The following is a 9,436-nucleotide window of genomic DNA, read 5'->3' as shown; positions in this document are numbered from 1 at the left end:
GCAGATGGTGAAATAGGTAAATGTGAGCTGGTTGAATTGAGCTTTTATCAAATTTATTTTTGTAAAAAAAAGGGTGTTCCTTCTCCTGTAGTGTGCGCATAGGTGTCTGTGCATGTAAATGGTCTGCAGAGGCTAAAATCCCAAATGTGCCTCCTGTGGGAGTTTCTTCTACTTCCGTGACATCATTATGGGACCCTCGCGTTCCTATTGGCTAGCACTAACCAATTGTACGTGATAGGCTAAGGGGCGGGACATCTCTAAGCGGTTGACCAATCACCAGCCAGCTCAGAGAACGTAAACATGTCACAGTAGAGTACAGTATCAGAAAACTAATGTGTTTTTTGTCCAAAGCTTTCTTGTAGATACAACTGGACGTGACCCTAAGGTCAGAGCATTCTTCCAAATGGACCAATCACAATTGAGTATTAATCTAAACTCTGTAGGCTAATAAATGCAGATTGTTTTCACTTTCAAACTTGTTCCAAATGCTCTGTATGTGATTACTACTTCCATTCTTGAGGGGATCACAAATACATGGATCCTGATATTGAAGCTCAAGCCGGGGAACAGTGAGATTTTCCTAACAACGTACATTACCAAATATCTGTACTAGAGCCGATGTTCCCCTCAGTGACACATTTTGGATTTACAGGTTTGAGAAGGTGTTCTGACGATTAACCACAGCTGGAAAAGACTCATTGTTGTGCAAATGAGATTGGAGAACCCAGCTGGATGCAGGTTAATGGGCCAAATAATGGAAAGTAGCATCATGGGCCAACTGAGACCAACCCAGAGTTGTTTCCCTAAATTACTCCTTTCAAAGAGTGCAGTTTGTCTCCATGCCTGTCCCTGCTGAGTTGTCTCCAGGTGTTTGGCTCTGCAGCGACATGTGTGCTTTAATCAGGACTTAGTTAAGCATGGTTAGATGTTTAGGCAAGGCAAGTTCATTTATATAGCACCTTTCAACACAAGGCAACTCAAAGTGCTTTACAACAATGAAAGACCTTAAGAAACATATTATAAAAGGGCATTTAAAAACACTCATTTAAAAGCAAAGATAATAAAACATGAATAACAAAGGAACATGAATTAAAGTCAAACATTAAATGTAATATTCAAAAGATAAGCCTGTTGGAAAATGAAGCTTATAAAAAAAGGTTTGAGCCAAGGTTTGAATTAGGAAAGATTGTGCTTTGGTTTTTAAGTGAAAACAATCTGCATTTATTACACAGTTTAGATTAATACTCAATTTTGATTGGTCAATTTGGAATCTCCCAAGGACGCTCTGACCTTAAATCTACAAGAAAGCTTTGGACAAACAAACAGTAGTTTTCTGATACTCCACTGTGACATGTTTACGTCCTCTGAGCTCTGTTGTGATTGGTCAACAGCTTAGAGATGTCCCGCCCCTTAGTTTATCACAAGTCTATTTCAAGTGCTTCATGCTAAACGATGCCCCCTTTGAACATTTCAATCTGCAAACCAATATTCTGAAAATTCACTGGATCCTGGCCGTATTTGTATATCATGGAAATGTATTTGCTCGCGGACATTCATGTGGCTTCTTGCTGGTTTAGAGCACACATCCACCAGGATTCCACGGGGACGATGGATGCGAAGCGGTTACAGTTAATTAACCAACAGTAATTGGCAATCCCACCTAAAGACATTGTAGAGCTGACACTTTTTTTAATGCACGCTTTAACTGATGCTAAACTTTGGCTCTAAACTCACGAGGAGCTGCTCGGCAAAATCTTCACAGTCACAAGAAGATAAGACGAGTAATTAACGACAAGCTCCATGGACGCAGCTGGAGCAACTATTAAACACCTGAACTCTTTAAAGAACATCCACAACATTCCTCTGTTTGCATCTTGCAACTTCATTATCTAATCTATCAGATTCCATTTACTTCTTCTTGCACTATTTCTATTTCATTTGTATTTACTTGCACATCTCAAACATTCTCTTGCACTATTTTATTTGTTTTAATTGTTTAATGTCCTATATATATATTCATGCTGCTCTGTTGGAGGAGCCTGGGACTTCAGCTTTTCATTGACATATCTACAGTTCAATCAGGAGAGACGGTTTTGATGTAAGCATACATATTTATTGCCAGGAATACAAAAATGAATGTAATGGAATTTTGGTGATTAGGCCCCGTTGTGCAGGAGTATAATTCGGGAGGGGAGAACCGATCTGATGAAACCCCCCGGGGTCTAGACATTGGTGGTGGTGAATGGATAGTTGGGGTCGGTCTGAAGGGGAGTGGCTTAGCTTGACCCTGGTGGTGGTGAATGGATGTTTGGGTTTGGTCTGAAGGGGAGGGGCTTAGCTTGACCCTGGTGGTGGTGAATGGATAGTTGGTGTCGGTCTGAAGGGGAGGGGCTTAGCTTGACCCTGGTGGTGGTTGTCACTACCCGATCTGCCGCCCTGCCCTATCTGCAGTGCGCATATGTGAGATGGTCCGCCATATTGGACAACTCCGTACGGCAAACCAACTAGGACATTTGACACAGTGGCGTTTGGCAAAGCACACAAAGAAAACTCAAAAAACCGAGAGAGATGAGTTATTGTTATTATAACGTGGCTTTACTATTATTTAACAACTCTTTTTTATTGGGTTCTTTTATTTGGGGTGAAGTACATTGTCAGAATAAGTGAGAAATGGATTTAACTTCTGTTACGGCCCGGCCACACAGCGGCTTTGGAAAAAGCTTGCCGGCGGGCGTGTCTGAAGCTCGACCAACAACCAATCACATGAATCTCCCGCCCCTGTCACACAAGCAGCGGTTTGATTGGCTAGAGCTTGTACTGGCATATGATTTGATTGGCTGATGCTTCCACCGAAAGCTTCAGAAGCTTCAACAGTTGAACATTGCTCAACTTTTGCAGCCTGAAACGCCAGGAAAGCTCCGCTCTGCTTCCCACAATGCAGTTCGGCGAAAAGTGACGTCACCCCATTCAAAGTAAACGGGCAGAAGCTTCCAACGCCGCTGTGTGGATGGGCCGTTAGACAGCTATCATACTGAATAAATATTTACTGTGAATGTATGCAAAAATGTATGGCATATATATACAGAATGTAAAACGTAAAGTGGGAGTTTAAGTCCAGTAATCAAGCGACGCTATAATTGATGCTTACATTGACTGAAAAGGCACTGTAGACATTGTAATAAAGGACGTTTCTAATATAATAATATATATAATAATAATATACTGTGGCAGAGTGTGTACACAGAGATAAATCGGATTTTGTTGAGCCCAAGGCAGCATGGCTCATCTCCGAATGGATTTGATGACGCGTGTCATTTCTGCAGGCATTAAAGGGTACAGGCTGCAGCGTAAATATGAAATAATCATCTGTCAGGTTCGATGCTGCGGCCTGTCTGTTGTTCTCTGCTCTGATTGACAGGTAACGCTGCAGTAAGCATACATGCAAAACTGTGAGGTAATGTGACAGATCATTACCACTCCATTGTCATGAAGAAAGATAAATGAATCTGACATGTGAGTGTTTGCATTTCATTCAACTCTCATAAATGTCACAAAATTGTTCCTTTAAGGGTTTTGTTCTTATAAATTATATTCTAGTAGTTTTAGAGGAACACTGCATGCATTTTCAATTTCCAGCCATTTCAAATTGAGCTGGTAATTTTTGCTCAAAATACCACTTATAAAAATTCCCTATGGTGTTATTTCCAGTGATATCATACTTCTAAGTCATTGGTCGGCTAATTCAAGGAGCTTAAAGGCAGCATAATAACTACTGTTGTTCATATCATGAAGTCAAAAATGTATGTATTTACATGCATTTAAACACTGATTTGCATTATTGTAAAAACCTGTTGCTTGTGAAGAGACTTAAAGTTATTGAAATGTATTCAAACTAATTTTGCTTTTTAGCAAGTTAGCTTAAGTTAACTATCTTCCTTCCTAGTTAGCTAGCTTACATTAGCTACCCACAAGCTAGCTAGCAAATGTTATCTATCTATCTACCTATCCATCCATCTATCTATCTATCTACTTACCTACCTATCTACCTATCTACCTACCTATTTACCTACCTATCTATCTATCTATCTATCTATCTATCTATCTACCTACCTATTTACCTACCTATCTATCTATCTATCTACCTACCTATATACCTACCTATCTATCTGTCTACCTATCTATCTATATATCTATCTATATATCTATCTATCTATCTATCTATATATCTGCCTATCTATCTATCTATCTATTTATCTATCTACCTATAGATAGATAGATAGATAGATAGATAGATAGATAGATAGGTAGATAGATAGATAGATAGATAGATAGATAGATAGATAGATAGATAGATAGATAGATAGATAGGCAGATATATAGATAGAGGTCTCCAGATAAACCCATTGATGGCGATCGGGGTATGAATGTAATCTTGATCTTGAGTAGTAGTAGTAGTAGTAGTAGTAGTAGTAGTAGTAGTAGTAGTAGTAGTAGTAGTAGTAGTGATAGTTACACTGTAGTCTCCTTTAATATGCACTGACAGTAGTTGTGATACCATGAGCTGCCACAAGATGGAGCTGATTTACAGGGAATGATTCACATCAGCTTCTCTCCCTTCCTGTTCTCTGTCGAGACTTCCATTGTCAGGAGTTACTTTCAATTTGTTCCCGTTGTGATGCAGAAGTGTTCCTCCTCGTTAAACTATTGGTAAGTGACCGTTTTCAGAGTGTAATGACTCTCAGCTGATCTCTGCTCTCACCTAATACTCATCTCTCTAATGTGGTTATTGCTAACAGTTATATATATTATTGATTATAACAGCTGCAGGCTGCAGCTGCTTTAACAGCATGCTAACATGCTAAAAGTTATAGATGTTTTAATGAGACAGTTAGCCACAAACAGCTGGTCTAACAACATGAAATCAATCAAATACTCGTTTTAAACTGATATCAGTATTAGGATGCAGCACCAGAGACCTGAACCTGGTTCTGGACCTGAAGATGGTCCTGGACCTGGATCCATCTGTGAGTCCGTGAAGAGTGACAGGTCTATGGATCCCCCTCTTACCTTTGAATCTGGCCCTCCTGCAGATGGAAGGTGAGAATGTAAAAGTGAGTAACGTGATAAGCTTTTTTCTAAAGAGTTCACAGTTTCTTCTCCCGGACGCTGGGCCATTGTTCTGTTAGCTCTTTGGTTCTTCAATCAATCAATCAATGTTTATTTGTATAGCCCAATATCACAAATGTTACATTTGTCTCAGTGGACTTCAAAGTTTGTACAGAATATTAGAACATTCATTTGTTTGCAACTTAAAAATTCTTCTAACTTAGTCCATCTTTTTAGCAGTGGCGAACCGTCAGGGCCTTGTACCCTGGAACACTCAGATAAAACAAACTAAAAATCGATTTAATTATATAAATAAAATGTAAATAAAATGAATAAATGAGAATCGTATCTGTGTTGTTGATCTGTAATATTACAGTGTTACGTTGATTTGTTTGTCCTTCTCGGACCATGCACTACGCATTTCAGTGGCTGAAGTCAGCTCGGTGTGTTCACCATCACACACACACACACACACACACACACACACACACACACCTGTCTCTGACACTAAATGACATACTTTATGTCTAATAATATGAAACACAATTGTTGGTAATTTCTTCAATGTTTGGATTATACTGCAATGTAATGAGAGTTTTACTGTCCCATATCTTCTTATGTTTCTAAATACTTTCAATAAAATATTTTCTTTTCATTCAGGCACTTTTGTCTTTCCTACGTTTCGTTACATTTAGTTATGAAGCACATTTAAAAACAGCACAGTTTGACTAAAGAGCATTACAAAGAGATAAGTGATAGAAAAGAGAAGAACAGTACTAAACTCTCCATGGACTAAAGTTCAATTCTGTCTTTTAAGAATAAGCTATGCATCAAACTCTCATTTGTTCTGTGTAATCAGAGTCTGTTACTCTAACTACTGAAGAGTAAATGGTGGTAAGGAAGTCTGTGTTCATATCCTGGCCCTAACATGGATGTTCAATCTCCAACATGAATTTGAGAGCCAGCCAGGAGGGACGGGACTCTGGGACCTGCATGAAGGACAGCTCGCACCAATGTAACACGGGTAAATTGTCAGGGTTAGGCAAGAGTGCGGACCCAAACGCAGTACAAACAGGGAGGTAAATAAAGGCAAGCTTTTGTTTAAGGTTACCTATCATGCAAAATCCACTTCCTGTCTTTTCTACATGTGTCCCCTCTTCTTCATGTCTCTTCTACATCAACATGTGTCCCCTCTTCTTCATGTCTCTTCTACATAAACATGTGTCCCCTCTTCTTCATGTCTCCTCTACATCAACATGTGTCCCCTCTTCTTCATGTCTCTACTACATAAACATGTGTCCCCTCTTCTTCATGTCTCTTCTACATCAACATGTGTCCCCTCTTCTTCATGTCTCTTCTACATCAACATGTGTCCCCTCTTCTCCATGTCTCTTCTACATCAACACGTGTCCCCTCTTCTTCATGTCTCTTCTACATCAACATGTGTCCCCTCTTCTCCATGTCTCTTCTACATCAACATGTGTCCCCTCTTCTTCATGTCTCTACTACATAAACATGTGTCCCCTCTTCTTCATGTCTCTTCTACATCAACATGTGTCCCCTCTTCTTCATGTCTCTTCTACATCAGCATGTGTCCCCTCTTCTCCATGTCTCTTCTACATCAACACGTGTCCCCTCTTCTTCATGTCTCTTCTACATCAACATGTGTCTCCTCTTCTCCATGTCTCTTCTACATCACCATGTGTCCCCTCTTCTTCATGTCTCTTCTCCATCAACATGTGTCCCCTCTTCTTCATGTCTCTTCTACATCAACATGTGTCCCCTCTTCTTCATGTCTCTTCTACATCAACATGTGTCCCCTCTTCTCCATGTCTCTTCTACATCAACATGTGTCCCCTCTTCTTCATGTCTCTTCTACATCAACATGTGTCCCCTCTTCTCCATGTCTCTTCTACATCAACATGTGTCCCCTCTTCTCCATGTCTCTTCTACATCAACACGTGTCCCCTCTTCTTCATGTCTCTTCTACATCAACATGTGTCCCCTCTTCTTCATGTCTCTTCTACATCAACATGTGTCCCCTCTTCTTCATGTCTCTTCTACATCAACATGTGTCCCCTCTTCTCCATGTCTCTTCTACATCAACATGTGTCCCCTCTTCTTCATGTCTCTTCTACATCAACATGTGTCCCCTCTTCTCCATGTCTCTTCTACATCAACATGTGTCCCCTCTTCTCCATGTCTCTTCTACATCAACACGTGTCCCCACTTCTTCATGTCTCTTCTACATCAACATGTGTCCCCTCTGTGGAAAGACACTCTGAAAGTTTCAGGAACAAAGATTGTCTCTCTTTTTGTCCTGATCCATTTCTATAAAAACCTGTCTGAAAATGAGCTGATCAGATTTTGGCCACTTTATGATGACTTTAACGATTTTTTAAATTGTTTAACCATTAGCCAATCAGCAACCAAGGTATCGATTCCAACAATATGCTGACTCGGGTCTTCCACAACACAACGCAGACACCGCTAGTCGACTTACTCTACACTAAAACACAACAGTTGAAGTATTATTGGAGTTATTTGAAGGATTAAAGTAACGTGTTATGGCAGGAAAGTTCAATCTGGTATATTCATTTTAATGTCACCTTATATAGAATGTGTGTTAAACTTGTGATTTCTGCATTGAGTGACTTCTGCCTAGCAGATACCAAGAAGAGGCCCCTAGGGTCTCTCTGTTAATTATCAATAGTCCTTGCAATTAACAGGGGAAGTCCCAGATACATTTTCAGATAATGTAGTTAAAGTCTTGTAGAATTAATGTTTATCTCCTACACATCCTGCAGGCCTGGAGACTTGGGTCACCCAGCAGTAAAAAAGATAAACGTCCTTTTGAGCTTATCAATAAAATGTATTCATTCCTAGTAAGCTGACTTTGGGGTGAAGGGAAGTTCAGGGAAGCCATTAAGCCACAAGAACAATTACACTTCTGTTAATCAACCAAAACTCATGACTGTCAGGGGACAGGACATTCGGACCTATAACAAGGGTCACTTCATAGAGAATATGTGTGTGTATTTCTTACTGTGATCAGATGTCCTGTATAATCATTTATCAACTATTCCTGTATTTGTGTTTTATTTGATTCCTCTGCTTTTATTCTTTCATATGTGGGTACTGGAGGGCTACAAACATTGTGGAGAAATTAGCTTAAACATGTTTTATTACTCTATGGGAAATGGAAGCAGCATGTCAAATGATCAGGGAAATCTACTTGTTTTAAATAGATGTGTGTGGTTGATTACTTTGTATTAATAATAACAGTATGTGTAAAGGAAGCTGGAAATATGCAATGTGAAACCTTTTATTTGAAATAAAGTTTCTGCAGGGAATATCTTAAAGAACAATAGCTCTAGTGTCTGGAAGAGCTGCAGGCTAAATGAGTGTGCGGTACTTTTTACTGCTTGAGATCAGAGCTGATGTTTTCCTCTTGTTATTATTGTTTGAGGTTAAGGTAACTCACATGTGTTATTTGTATAATCCAACTATAAAAAACGATATCTTAAACCTATCTTTATAAAATGCCAAAAGTATGTGAAACTTGCAAGGAGGGGTTTGTTATCTCGAATGTAAGGGTCACCTCTGGCTCGCGCTGATTGGCTGTCTTTCTAAGTGGAAGGACCCCTCGGGGGGGGGGGGGACCAGCCTCTTCTTTTCTTCAAACTGACCAGATCCCTGAGATTGGAGGAAGAGCAGGAAGTACTTCCTTTGTATTTGTATTTTTACTTTTTATCATTAAAACAAGATTATTGTTTAACTTGCATTCTGGTGTTTCTTAATCCCTTCCTTTTTACGAATTTACCCAGCTTATCAAATGACACGCGGAGACGAGGTTGGTTTTAAACATCCACCAAATCTCCAACACAGTTGACACAAAAATAAACACAGGTGCCATTTTATTCAAATTCAGCTGATTCTGGTTGTGTTTGAGTGCAGAAATCTGGTCACACACACTGAGTTCATCCACATTTAACTATTAATGGTATGATGTGTAACATTTCCAGTTTAACATTTTTAAAAACCATTCAACCATAGTTACATATTAAGTTGAGTAATTCCAGAACTGTGTAATTGTTATCAAGGTAAAGGTGTGTTTTCTCTGGTATCTATAACAGTAATAACGTGTTTCTTAATAATCTTTGTTTAACTCTAAATACAATATTCTTAATCTTGAGAGCTAGCTTTTGTTAATTTAATCAGTTTCGTCCTTACTAAGTATGAATAGAACAAATGAAAAAAAAAAGCAACCATCTGATATTACACGTCACCACCGCTAAGCTAAAGGTGGCTAATGTTGGGCTATAAAGGA

The sequence above is a fragment of the Notothenia rossii genome (genome assembly GCF_949606895.1).
Source record: "Notothenia rossii genome assembly, chromosome: 3".
In the NCBI taxonomy this organism is placed as follows: Eukaryota; Metazoa; Chordata; class Actinopteri; order Perciformes; family Nototheniidae; genus Notothenia; species Notothenia rossii.
This window is presented reverse-complemented; position numbering follows the sequence as displayed.